This window comes from Bos indicus, chromosome 8 (assembly GCF_029378745.1).
Source record: "Bos indicus isolate NIAB-ARS_2022 breed Sahiwal x Tharparkar chromosome 8, NIAB-ARS_B.indTharparkar_mat_pri_1.0, whole genome shotgun sequence".
NCBI classification, from domain to species: Eukaryota; Metazoa; Chordata; class Mammalia; order Artiodactyla; family Bovidae; genus Bos; species Bos indicus.
In genome coordinates, this window is record NC_091767.1 from 21971632 (window position 1) to 21983779 (window position 12148).

A 12148-nucleotide genomic window follows, 5' to 3' on the forward strand; every position below is an offset into this window, starting at 1 on the left:
AGTACTCTTGCCTGGAAAATCCCATGGATGGAGGAGCCTGGTAGGCTGCAGTCCAAGGGGTCGCTAGGAGTCGGACACGACTGAGAGACTTCACTTTCCCTTTTCACTTTCATGCATTGGAGAAGGAAATGGCAACCCACTCCAGTGTTCTTGCCTGGAGAATCCCAGGGACAGGGGAGCCTGGTGGGCTGACGTCTCTGGGGTCGTACAGAGTCAGACACGACTGAAGCGACTTAGCAGCAGCAACGTGGTATTGCTGCTAAGTCACTTCAGTCATGTCCAACCCTGTGCGACCCAATAGCAGCCCACCGGGCTCTCCCGTCCCTGGGATTCTCCAGGCAAAAACACTGGCTGCTGCTGCTGCTGCTAAGTCACTTCAGTCGTGTCCGACTCTGTGCGACCCCATAGATGGCAGCCCACCAGGCTCCGCTGTCCCTGGGATTCTCCAGGCAAGAACACTGGAGTGGGTTGCCATTTCCTTCTCCAATGCATGAAAGTGAAAAGGGAAAGTGAAGTCGCTCAGTCATGTCCGACCCTCAGAGACCCCATGGCCTGCAGCCTTCCAGGCTCCTCCATCCATGAGATTTTCCAGGCAAGAGTACTGGAGTGGGGTGCCATCGCCTTCTCCAAACGTGGTATTAGTACACTCATAATGTTGAGCAACATCACCATTTATCCAGTTCCAAAACATTTTCATCATCTTCATAGGAGACCCCCATACCCAATAAGCATGTTCTCTAGACCCTCCCTGTTCCTAGACCCTCCCTGTTCCCAGACCCTAGCAACCAGTAACGTCTTGTTGTCTTTGTGGATTCACCTATTCTGGACACTTGGTGATAAGTGAGGTCATACAATATGTTGTCCTTTGTGTCTATCTTCTTTCACTTAGCATAATGCTTTTGAGGTTCATCCATGTTGCAGCATGTGTCAGTACTTCACTCCTTTTTATGGTTGAATAATAGTCCATTGTTTATCTGGTCATATGGTAATGAACATTTGGGTTGTTTCCACCTTTTGGCTTTTGTGAATTGTGCTGTGAACATTTGTATACAAGTATTTGTTTTGAATACTTGTTTTCAATTCTTTGGGGTATATGCCTAGGAGTGGAATTGCTAGGTTATAATTATACTGCTTAACCTTTTGTGGAACTGCCAAACTGTTATCCACAACTGCGCCATTAAATATTCCTACCAGCAATGTACAAGAATTCCAACATCTCCACATCCTCCTTATTTTCTCTCTGTGTCTGTCTGTGTGTGTTTTAACAAGGCATCCTATTGGGCATTAAGTATAACTCATTGTGGGTTTGATTTATATTTCCTTAATGAGTGCAGATGTTGAGTATCTTTTCATGTGTTTATTGATTACTTGTATGTTTTCAAAGGAGAAATGTCTTTTCGAGTCCTTTGCCCATTTTAAAATTGGGTTACTTTTCTTTTTGCTGTGAAGTTGTAAGAAATCTTTGTATATTATAGATCCTAGATTCTTATCAAATACGTGATTTATAAATATTTTCTTTCATTCTACCTGTGGTCATTTGACTTTCTTAATAGTGTTCCTGTGCACAAAACATTTTAGTTTTGATGAGGTCTAATTAATTTTGCTTTATGTTTGCTGTTTATGCTTTTGGTATCATATCCAAGATCCCATTACCAAATCCAAGGTCATAAAGATTTACCTCTATGTTTTCTTTTTTACTTTTTATTTCATATTGAAGTATAGTTGATTACAGTGTTGTAGTAATTTCAGGTGCACACCAAAGTGATTTAGTTATACATATACACAAATCTATTCTTTTTCAAATTCTTCTACCATTTAGATTGTTGCATAATATTGAGCAGAGTTCCCTTTACTATACAGTAGTCTTTATTGAAGATTTACCTCTATACTTTCTTCTATGACTTTTAGAGTTTTATATCTGTTAATTAAGTCTTTGATGCATTTTGATGTGTGTTTTTTTTTTTTTTTTTGCATGTGATGTAATGTAGGGTTCTATCTTCCCTTCCAAGTGGATATCCAATTGTCTGACACCATTTGTTATGAGGCTGTTATTTGTCAATTGAATGGTTTGGGATTCTTGTCAAAAATCAATTGACTGCAACTACTGAAGCCTGTGCCCCTAGAGCTTGTGTTCCACAACATTCTCCGCAACATTCCCCACCACTTCGAGGAGCCTGCACATTGCATTGAAGAGAAGCCTCTGCTAACCACAACTAGAGAAGGCCTGTGCACAGCAATGATGACCCAGTGCAATAAAAAAAATTTTTAAGTACATTTAAAAAATCAATTGAGTATAGATGTATTGGTTTATTTCTGGATTCTCAATTATATTCCACTGAGATATATATATATATATATATATATATATATATATATATATTTTAATATCTGCTCCACACTGTTTTTATTACTTTAGCTTTGCAGTATGTTTTGAAATTGAGAAATAAGTATTCTATTTCTGTTCTTCTTTTCAAAAGTATCTTGATCTGTTTCAAGTTTGTATCTGGAGTCCCTTGCAATTCCATGTATGTTTCAGGATCAGCTTTTTCATTTCTACCAAAAAAACAAAAAAGCACATTGGGATTTCCATAGGAATTTCACTGGATATGTAGATTACCTTAGGTACTACTGCCATCTTGACACTATTTAGTCTTCTAATTTATGAACACAGGGTGTCTTTCCATTCATTTAGGTCTTCTTTAATTGCACCTATTTGGTTAAATTTATTTCTAAATATTTTGTTCTTTTTGATGCTACTAAAAATTGAATTTTCTCAATTCCTTATCTGGATTGTTCATTGCTAGTGTTTAGAAATACAACTGATTTTCATGTTGATCTTCTATCCTGCAGTTTCACTGAATTTATTAGCTCTAATAATTTTCTCTGTGTGTGTGTGTATTCTTTATTTTCCATATATGATCATGTCATCTGCAAAGAGGGATAGTTTTACTTGTTTCTTTCCAATTTGGATGTCTCTTATTTCCTTTTTCTTGACATATTGCTCAAGTTATAACTTTCAGGACAATGTTTCTTATACAATTTTGAATAGAAGCAGTGAAAGCAGGCATTGTCGTTGTTGTTCCTGATCTTAGGCATAACTCTTTCAGTCTTTCACTATTGATGTTAGTTGTAGGGTTGGTTTGTTTGTTTCCATAAATGCTCTTAATCAGATTGAGGAAGTTCTCTTTATTCCTAGCTTGTTTAATGTTTTTATCATGGAAAAGTGTTGGATTTTGTAAAATTCTTTTTCTGCATCAATTGAAGATTATATTTTCTTTCATTCTATTAATATGATATATTATAATTGATTGGTTCTTATTTGTGGAACCCCTTGTGAGATAAATATCACCTGGTCATGGTGTGTAATTATTTTAACATTCTGCTGGATTCAGTTTGCAAGGATTTTATTCAGAATTTTTTGCATCTATATTCATAGGGGATATTGGTCTGTAGTTTTTCTCTCTTGTGATGTCTCTGGTTTTGGTATCACATAATATTGGTCCCATCAAATGAGTTAAGAAGTGTTGACTATTTTTCTATTCTTAGAAGAGTTTGAAAAGGATTGGTGTTAATTGTTCTTTAAGCAGTTCATACAATTCACTAGTGAACCAATGATCTGGTCCTGGACTTTTCTTCATCAGAAGGTGGTGTTTTTTTTTTTTTTTTTTTAAACTACTGATTCAATCTCTGGTTATAAGGCTGTTTAGATTTCTTTTTTTTTTCCCCTCTAATCAGTTTTGATAGTCAATATGTTTCTAAGAATATGTCCATTTTATCTAGGTTACCTAATTTGTTAGTGTACATTGTTTATAGTTTACTCATAATCTTTTTTATTCCCTTAAAATCGCTAGTAATGTCTCCATTATGCTGTGTTTAAATCATCTCTTTCTTGATTGAGGATTCACTTGAATGCTACAAATGATCAACTATTTCTCAGAGCTCCCATAAAGTCATTTCTGACACCATTTTGGTGTTTCTGTGTCGGGACGGCCCATGGAGCTTCCTATTCTGCCATTTCCACAGATAGCCCTTCTGTCTTTTTTTGTTTGTTTTGCTTTCCAGCCGAACGGCAAAATGACTCTGATGTGCCAGGTTCCGTTCTCTAATCATCCTATGTGACTGGGACTCAGTCTTCCCTGCCCCACCTGCCCACTTTCTGTCCCCCACCACGTCTCTGAAGCCCAGTCTAGCTCTAACACTCAGCTGTATCTGAGAACTCAGTCGTGTCCCACTCTTTGCGACCTCATGGACTGTAGCCCGCCAGGTTCGTCTGTCGATGGAATTTTCCAGGCAAGAATCTTGGAGTGGGTTGCCATTTTCTACTCCAGGAACATTCAGCTAGCCCCTTCCAAAATTTTCTCCACCCGCTCGCCTTCCTCTTTTTTGCACTGTAAAAGGAGGTTCTTCTTCTTTCCTCAACTCTCTCTCTCCTACACACACAGAGACACGCACGCACACCCTGTTCTTCTCCACGATTCCCGAGCGCCTCACGGCGCTCAGCCGAAGGCCCCAAAGAGGCTCGGGCCAACAGGAGCGGGTCTCGGGCCCTTTACCGAACCCGCGCTCGCCGAGCGGAGCGGAGCGTGCACGTGAGCGTCTCCCGAGCACTCACAGCGCCGCCCGGCAGCCCGCGCCGCCAGCGCGACTGGGAAGTGAACCGCGGGGCTGGGCGGCGGCCTCCTGCGAGCGGCCCGAAAAAAACCGGCGGCTTGCTCTAATTAAAAAAACCAAACGAAAGAGAGCAAGAAGGAAGATGAGAGAAAGGGAACGAGGAAGAGGAAAGTGAGAGGTTTTTAACTGGACGGGCCCCCTCCCGTTGGCTGGCTGGAGGCCGCGGGACCGGAGCTCGGCTCTGAGGTCGGCCTGGGATTTCCCCGTATAACGGACGAAACGTCGGGGTCATCCGGTCGTGGAGGCAAAAAAAAAAGGTACTGCCGGACTGAGGCGTTTCTAGCGTCAGTGGGGAGCGCGCAGGGTGCGGCGAACCGAGAGCCCCAGGCTCGCGGAGAGCAGAGCACCCTGGGTTCGGCCGCGTCTCCCAGGTGCCTGCATGGCCCTGGCGGCCGGTGGGAGGGCCCCAGTTCAGCTCAGTTCAGTCGCTCAGTAGTGTCCGATTCTTTGCGACCCCATGGACTGCAGCACGCCAGGCCTCCCTGTCCATCGCTAACTCTTGGAGTTTACTCAAACTCCTGTCCATTGGATCGGTGAAGCCATCCGACCATCTCATCCTCTGTCGTCCCCTTCTCCTCCTACCTTCAATCTTTCCCAGCATCAGGGTCTTTTCAAATGAGTCAGTTCTTTGCATCAGGTGGCCAAAGGATTGGAGGGAGTTTCAGCTTCAGCATCAGTCCTTACAATGAATATTCAGGACTGATTTCCTTTAGGATGGACTGGTTGGATCTTGCAGTTCAAGGTTCTCTCCGGAATCCTCTGCAACTCCACAGTTCAAAAGCATCAATTCTTCGGCGCTCAGCTTGCCTTATAGTCCAACTCTCACATCCATACATGACTACTGGTAAAACCATAGCTTTGACTAGAAGAACCTTTGTTGGCAAAGTAATGTCTCTGCTTTTTAATATGCTCTCTAGGTTGGTCATAACTTTTCTTCCAAGGAGCAAGCAACACCTACCCCCAGAACTCACGTGCGGGACTTAAGCAATAATGGTCAAGCAATAAACAAAAGGATGTATGTGTGTGTGTGTGTGTGTGTGTGTGTAGTTTTCCTGTTTTTTTTTTTTTTTTTTTCTATTTGAATTTTCTTTGAGTGAATTATTTTACAGTAATTTAGACTGTTTTCTGAATTCTCAGTAATCTTTTCCTTTAAATAGCTGACTGAATCAAGTGTTGCCCCAGTTCTGTCTGTACAGGGCTTGGTCTTAGAGAATTGTTTATATTGAGGCATCACAGTTGAGGAACAAGTCTGCATTTATGTTTTCTGCCCCATGTACAGCTACCTGAAATTATTTATCTTCTCTGTTTATTTATATCTGTAAGGTATTTCTGAGCAAACAGAATAATCATTCCCTAAACTCTGCTTCCATTCAGGTGGACAATGTACCTGCCCCAGACCCCACCAGTTTACTAAAAAAAAAAAAAAAAAAAAGATATGTGAGATTTGAGGGGGAAGAATGTGAGGAGTTCTGCCTCTGTAAGTAGTCTTCTCTTTCATTAATTTATGCAAGAAATAGCTACTGAGTACCTCTTGTATGTCAGGCACTGTGCCAAGCCATAGGACTATAGGACTCACCATCTCTAACAACAGATAAAAATAAAACATAAAGTACTGGTGTTGATCATAAATCTTCCAATATTCTGTTCTGTCTACTTTCTGAGAAAATCTTTCCTGTTATACAAACTTCTTAACAGACTGAAATCATAACTGTTTCCAATCAAGCTGAATATCCTTGATTCGGTAAAGATTGCCCCAAAGTTTTTTTTAAGTGACTAAGAGAACAAATAAACATGTTAACTCTACCCAGAAGAAGTTACTGAGAGTACTATTTCTTTATTGGAGGAGAGAGAAATAGTGCTACCCTCATTCTAAATCATATAATAAAATGATTCTTCTTATTGTTAATAACTCAAGTGAGAAAACTGTTGTTGCAGATGACATTTGAAGTTGGCAATCTAGGAAACAAATCTCAGGATCCTTCTACTTGATAATGTCTAAGTCACCATTAGTTGCTATATATTTTAAAGCTATTTTGACATACAAAAAGATTTTCTTAGTTGCCATATTTTCAAACTTTGTATGAATGTGCAAGCTCAGTTGTGTCCGACTCTTCATGACCATGTGGACTGTAGCCCACCAAGCTCCTTTGTTCATAGGGTTTCCAGGCAAGAATACTGGAGTGGGTTGCCATTTCTTTCTCCACAAACTTTGTCTAGGAAAGAATAAATAGATTTTCTATTGGCCCAGTAGTAAGAAGAAATAAATTTGGCCTTGGAAATCAAGGAGTCTATCTTTGTAGGTGGGGAAGTGGGGAAACTATTTTTAATGGCACGATAGTAAGAAGAAATAAATTTGGCCTTAGAAATCAAGGAGTCTATCTTTGTGGGTGGGAAACTGGGGAAACTAGTTTGCACAAAGCTAAATAATAATGACTGTACAGTGGAAGTGAGAAATAGATTTAAGGGACCAGATCTGATAGAGTGCCTGATGAACTATGGACGGAGGTTCGCGACATTGTACAGGTGACAGGAATCAAGACCATCCCCAAGAAAAAGAAATGCAAAAGCAAAATGGCTGTCTGAGGAGGCCTTAAAAATAGCTGTGAAAAGAAGAGAAGGGAAAAGCAAAGGAGAAAAGGAAAGATATTCCCATTTGAATGCAGAGTTCCAAAGAATATCAAGGAGAGATAAGAAAACCTTCCTCAATGATCAATGCAAAGAAATAGAGGAAAACAATAGATGGGAAAGACTAGACACCTCTTCGAGAAAATTAGAGATACCAAGGAACATTTCACGCAAAGATGGGCTCAATAAAGGACAGAAATGATATGGACCTAACAGAAGCAGAAGATATTAAGAAGAGGTGGCAAGAATACACAGAAGAACTGCACAAAAAAGATCTTCATGACCCAGATAATCACGACGGTGTGATCACTCACACTCACCTAGAGTAAGACATCCTGGAATGTGAAGTCAAGTGGGCCTTAGGAAGCATCACTATGAACAAAGCTAGTGGAAGTGATGGAATTCCAGTTGAGCTATTTTAAATCCTAAAACATGATGCTGTGAAAGTGCTGCACTCAATATGCCAGCAAATTGGGAAAACTCAGCAGTGGCCACAGGACTGGAAAAGGTCAGTTTTCATTCCAATCCCAAAGAAAGGCAATGCCAAAGAATGCTCAAACTACCGCACAATTGCACTCATCTCACACGCTAGTAAAGTACTGCTCAACATTCTCCAAGCCAGGCTTCACCAATACGTGAACCATGAAGTTCCTGATGTTCAAGTTGGTTTTAGAAAAGGCAGAGGAACCAGAGATCAAATTGCCAACATCTGCTGGATCATGGAAAAAGCAAGAGAGTTCCAGAAAAACATCTACTTCTGCTTTATTGACTATGCCAAAGCCTTTGACTGTGTGGATTACAACAAACTGTGGAAAATTCTGAAGGAGATGGGAATACCAGACCGCCTGACCTGCCTCTTGAGAAACCTATATGCAGGTCAGGAAGCAGCAGTTAGAACTGGACATGGAACAACAGACTGGTTCCAAATAGGAAAAGGAGCACATCAAGGCTGTGTATTGTCACCCTACTTATTTAACTTCTATGCAGAATACATCATGAGAAATGCTGGGCTGAGGGAAGCACAAGCTGGAATCAAGATTGCTGGGAGAAATATCAGTAACCTCAGATATGCAGATGACACCACCCTTATGGCAGAAAGTGAAGAAGAACTAAAGAGCCTCTTGATGAAAGTGAAAGAGGAGAGTAAAAAAATTGGCTTAAAGCTCAACATTCAGAAAACTGAGATCATGGCATTGGGTCCCATCAGTTCATGGCAAATATATGGGGAAAGAGGGGAAACAGTGTCAGACTTCATTTTGGGGGGCTCCAGAATCACTACAGATGGTGACTGCAGCCATGAAATTAAAAGACGCTTACTCCTTGGAAGGAAAGTTATGACCAACCTAGATAGCATATTACAAGGGAAGTCCAGAATATTCAAAAGCAGAGACATTACTTTGCCAACAAAGGTCTGTCTAGTCAAGGCTATGATTTTTCCAGTAGTCATGTATGGATGTTGAGTTGGACTGTAAAGAAAGCTGAGCGCTGAAGAATTGATGCTTTTGAACTGTGGTGTTGGAGAAGACTTGAGAGTCCCTTGGACTGCAAGGAGATCCAACCAGTCCATCCTAAAGGAGATCAGTCCTGGGTGTTCATTGGAAGGACTGATGTTGAAGCTGAAGCTCCAATACTTTAGCCACCTGATGCAAAGAACTGACTCATTTGAAAAGACCCTGATGCTGGCAAAGATTGAGGGCAGGAGGAGAAGGGGACGACAGGATGAGATGATTGGATGGCATCACTGACTCAGTGGACATGAGTTTGAGTAAACTCTGGGAGTTGGTGATGGACAGGGAGGCCTGGCGTGCTGTGGTTCATGGGGTTGCAAAGAGTTGGACACAAGTGAGTGACTGAACTGAACTGAAATAATAATGAAATAAAGTGTTTTCCTACGGACCATTGTGGAGAAGGCAATGGCAACCCACTCCAGTACTCTTGCCTGGAGAATCGCAGGGATGGAGGAGCCTGGTCGGCTGCCGTCTGTGGGGTTGCACAGAGGCTGACACAACTGGTGCGACTTGGCAGCAGCAGCAGCAGCAAGGACCATTGAGATGAGATTGATGAAAGGAGGGAGGAGAGAGATGGCTACAGTGTGTTTCTTTTTTGCCAGAAAAAGTACCTGATGTAAATACTTACCAGGAAGGGGCAGTGGGTCCAGGCTAGAACCAAAGGTGGATGTTTCTGGAGAGTTCAATCAGAAAGTGACCCAGGGTAGTGAGGGGTTGATCACTTTGAAAGGAGAGTTATCTTTCAAATGGAAGAGCAGAATTAATAATTTCCATGCCCAGCCCTATATGAAATAGATCAAACATGTTTAAAGTAAAAGAGAGGGAAATAGGTTTCACAGTTTCAGTTGATAAGTAGTACCATTGCAGGAAGTGAGGGTTGATGAACTGCAACTTGCCCCTGGGCAAGGTTGAAAGAGCTACCTTTGGGTGCCAAATGCAAATGAAGTAAATTTTTTCTTTTTTCTTTTTTTTCCTTTTCTTTGTATAAGAAAACACTACGTATGACAGAAAACAACAAAATTCTGTAAGGCAAGATTCCTTCAATTAAAAAATAAATTAATTAAAAAAAATATTACCAAGTGTTGGCAGAGGAGTATAAATAAATATTGGTGGGGGGGCAGTAAAATTATATAACATCTACAGAGGAAAATTATCAGTATCCATGAAAAATTTAAGGGGCATCTTTTGTATTCAGCAATTGCTCCTCTAGATATTATTCTGCAGATACATTTACATGTGTGCAAAATGGCCTATGTATAACAATAGCCACTGTAGCTTTGTAATAACAGAAGATATTAAACAACTGCAGTTGCCACAAATGAGGGATTAATTAAATTATGAGTTTTCCCTAAAATTAGTAATGTACAGCTATTAACCAGAATGTAGCAGATCTAGCAAATATGAAATGATTTCCAAGGTACATTGTTGAGTGAAATAAGAAAAGTACAGGACTATGTGTGTAAAATACTTCAAATTAGATTTTAGGTATATTTGTATGTGTGCTTGTATATACATGGAATATTTCTGAAAAGACACAGAAAAAGTTGCTGACTATTGTCTCAAGGGAGGGAGGTAGATGACTACAGGCTGTGTGGAGGGAGATTTACTTTGTACTGAATACAGTTTACTGCCAGTTTAAAAAACAAGGGTATGAACTATCTAATACAAGTAAAACAAACACCTAGTAAAGTAAAACAGGTACTGGTAGAAGGAAGTAGTTTTGTTGAACTCACCACATTCTGTTTTGTAAGAATTCTGTTACTGTCAAAATTGCATTTACAGGAAGAGAACAAAGAAAACCTTAGGGTAAGTCATTTCAGTTAGTCTCTTATCTAAGCCTTCATTTCCTTATTTGTAAAATGGGTATGAGGATGACTACAACAACAGAGTTGTTGTCTGGAAGCATAAAGAATATAAATCATTATACATACAAAAGCACACACACACACATATTCACTCACTCACTTTTGGCTCAGACTTCCAGTTTCCCCAAAGCAGTTTCCAAATGAAGACCAAGCTGGGCTTGAAGCAGAAAGAATTTAGGCACAACTCAGGCATATTCTCACCAGCACAGGATTTATCATTAGCAGTAAATCTCATCCCCTTGGATTTCATTCACTAAACAAACATTACCAGTCAAGTACTGTGCTGGCTGCTTGGATACAATGATGAACAAGATAAAATTGTGCTTTAAAAAGTATTATGCAGTTTATACATGAGTGTGTCTGCCTTCAAATAATATAGAACAAAATTAATGTTTCCCTTTGCTACTGCTCTTCTGCCCAGAGGTAACTGCTGATATCTTCATAAAAGTGGGGACAATACTTTATGATTTATGGTTTTGTTTGGTACATATTGTTTCCCCCCTAAAAATAGCATTATACAGTATGTACTGTTATGTTACTGTCTAAAATATCAATGTCTTTGAGATTTTTGCAAAGAATCAGAAAAATTCTTGCTTATTCTTTTAAATTGTTGTAGGTAGCCTATCGTATGCTTCCCTTGTGGCTCAGCTGGTAAAGAATCTGCCTGCAACGTGGGACACCTGGATTCGATCCCCAGGTCGGGCAGATCCCCCAGAGAGAATATGGCAGCCCACTCCAGTACTTGTGCCTGGAGAACTCCATGGACAGAGGAGTGGGACAGGCTGCAGTCCATGGAATCACAAAGAGTTGGATTACAAATCACAAAAAGTTAGTGCGACTAACTTTCTATTGTATGGGTAAATGCACCATTTAATCATTCCCTTACTGATAGACACTTAAGTCATTTTCTATTTTTACTAGTATAAAATGGGCTACTAATCCTTGGTGAAAGTGAAGTCGCTCAGTCGTATCCAACTCTTTGGACCAACTCTTTGCGAGTCCGTGGACTGTGGCCTACCAGGCTCCTCCATCTATCCTTGGGATTTTCAAGGTAAGAGTACTGGAGTGGGTTGCCATTTTCTTCTCCAGGGGGATCTTCCCCAACCCAGGGATCGAACCCGGGTCTCCTGCATTGTAGGCAGATGCTTTTACCATCTGAGCCACCAGGGAAGTCCTATCCTTGGTTATATATGCTGCAAATGTTTTCTGCCAGCTTGTTGCTTGTGCTTTTGCTTTATGTAATTTAGATTACAGAGTTTTAAAATATTAATGGAAATAAATATCAGTTTTTTAAAAAGCAGTCTTAACAATATTGTTGTCTTAAGACCTTTGACACACCCAAGATTGTGATTACATTCTCCTACATTTGCTGTTAATACTTGACATTTACTTATTTTGTTGACCTGTACTTTATTTTCCCTTTATGTGAAATTGTGGTATAGGCATTATAATGCCCTTCCCCCAAGATGTCCATGTCCT

At 40.4% G+C, this 12148-nt stretch overlaps 1 non-coding gene across 1 annotated transcript; it reads right to left on the reverse strand.

The window, feature by feature from the left end:
- Positions 1 to 11765: 11765 nt before the first annotated feature.
- On the reverse strand, positions 11766 to 11839 carry TRNAC-ACA (transfer RNA cysteine (anticodon ACA)). The gene has a single exon. It is a non-coding gene; the product is annotated as a tRNA-Cys (tRNA).
- Between the last annotated feature and the right edge of the window lie 309 nt (positions 11840 to 12148).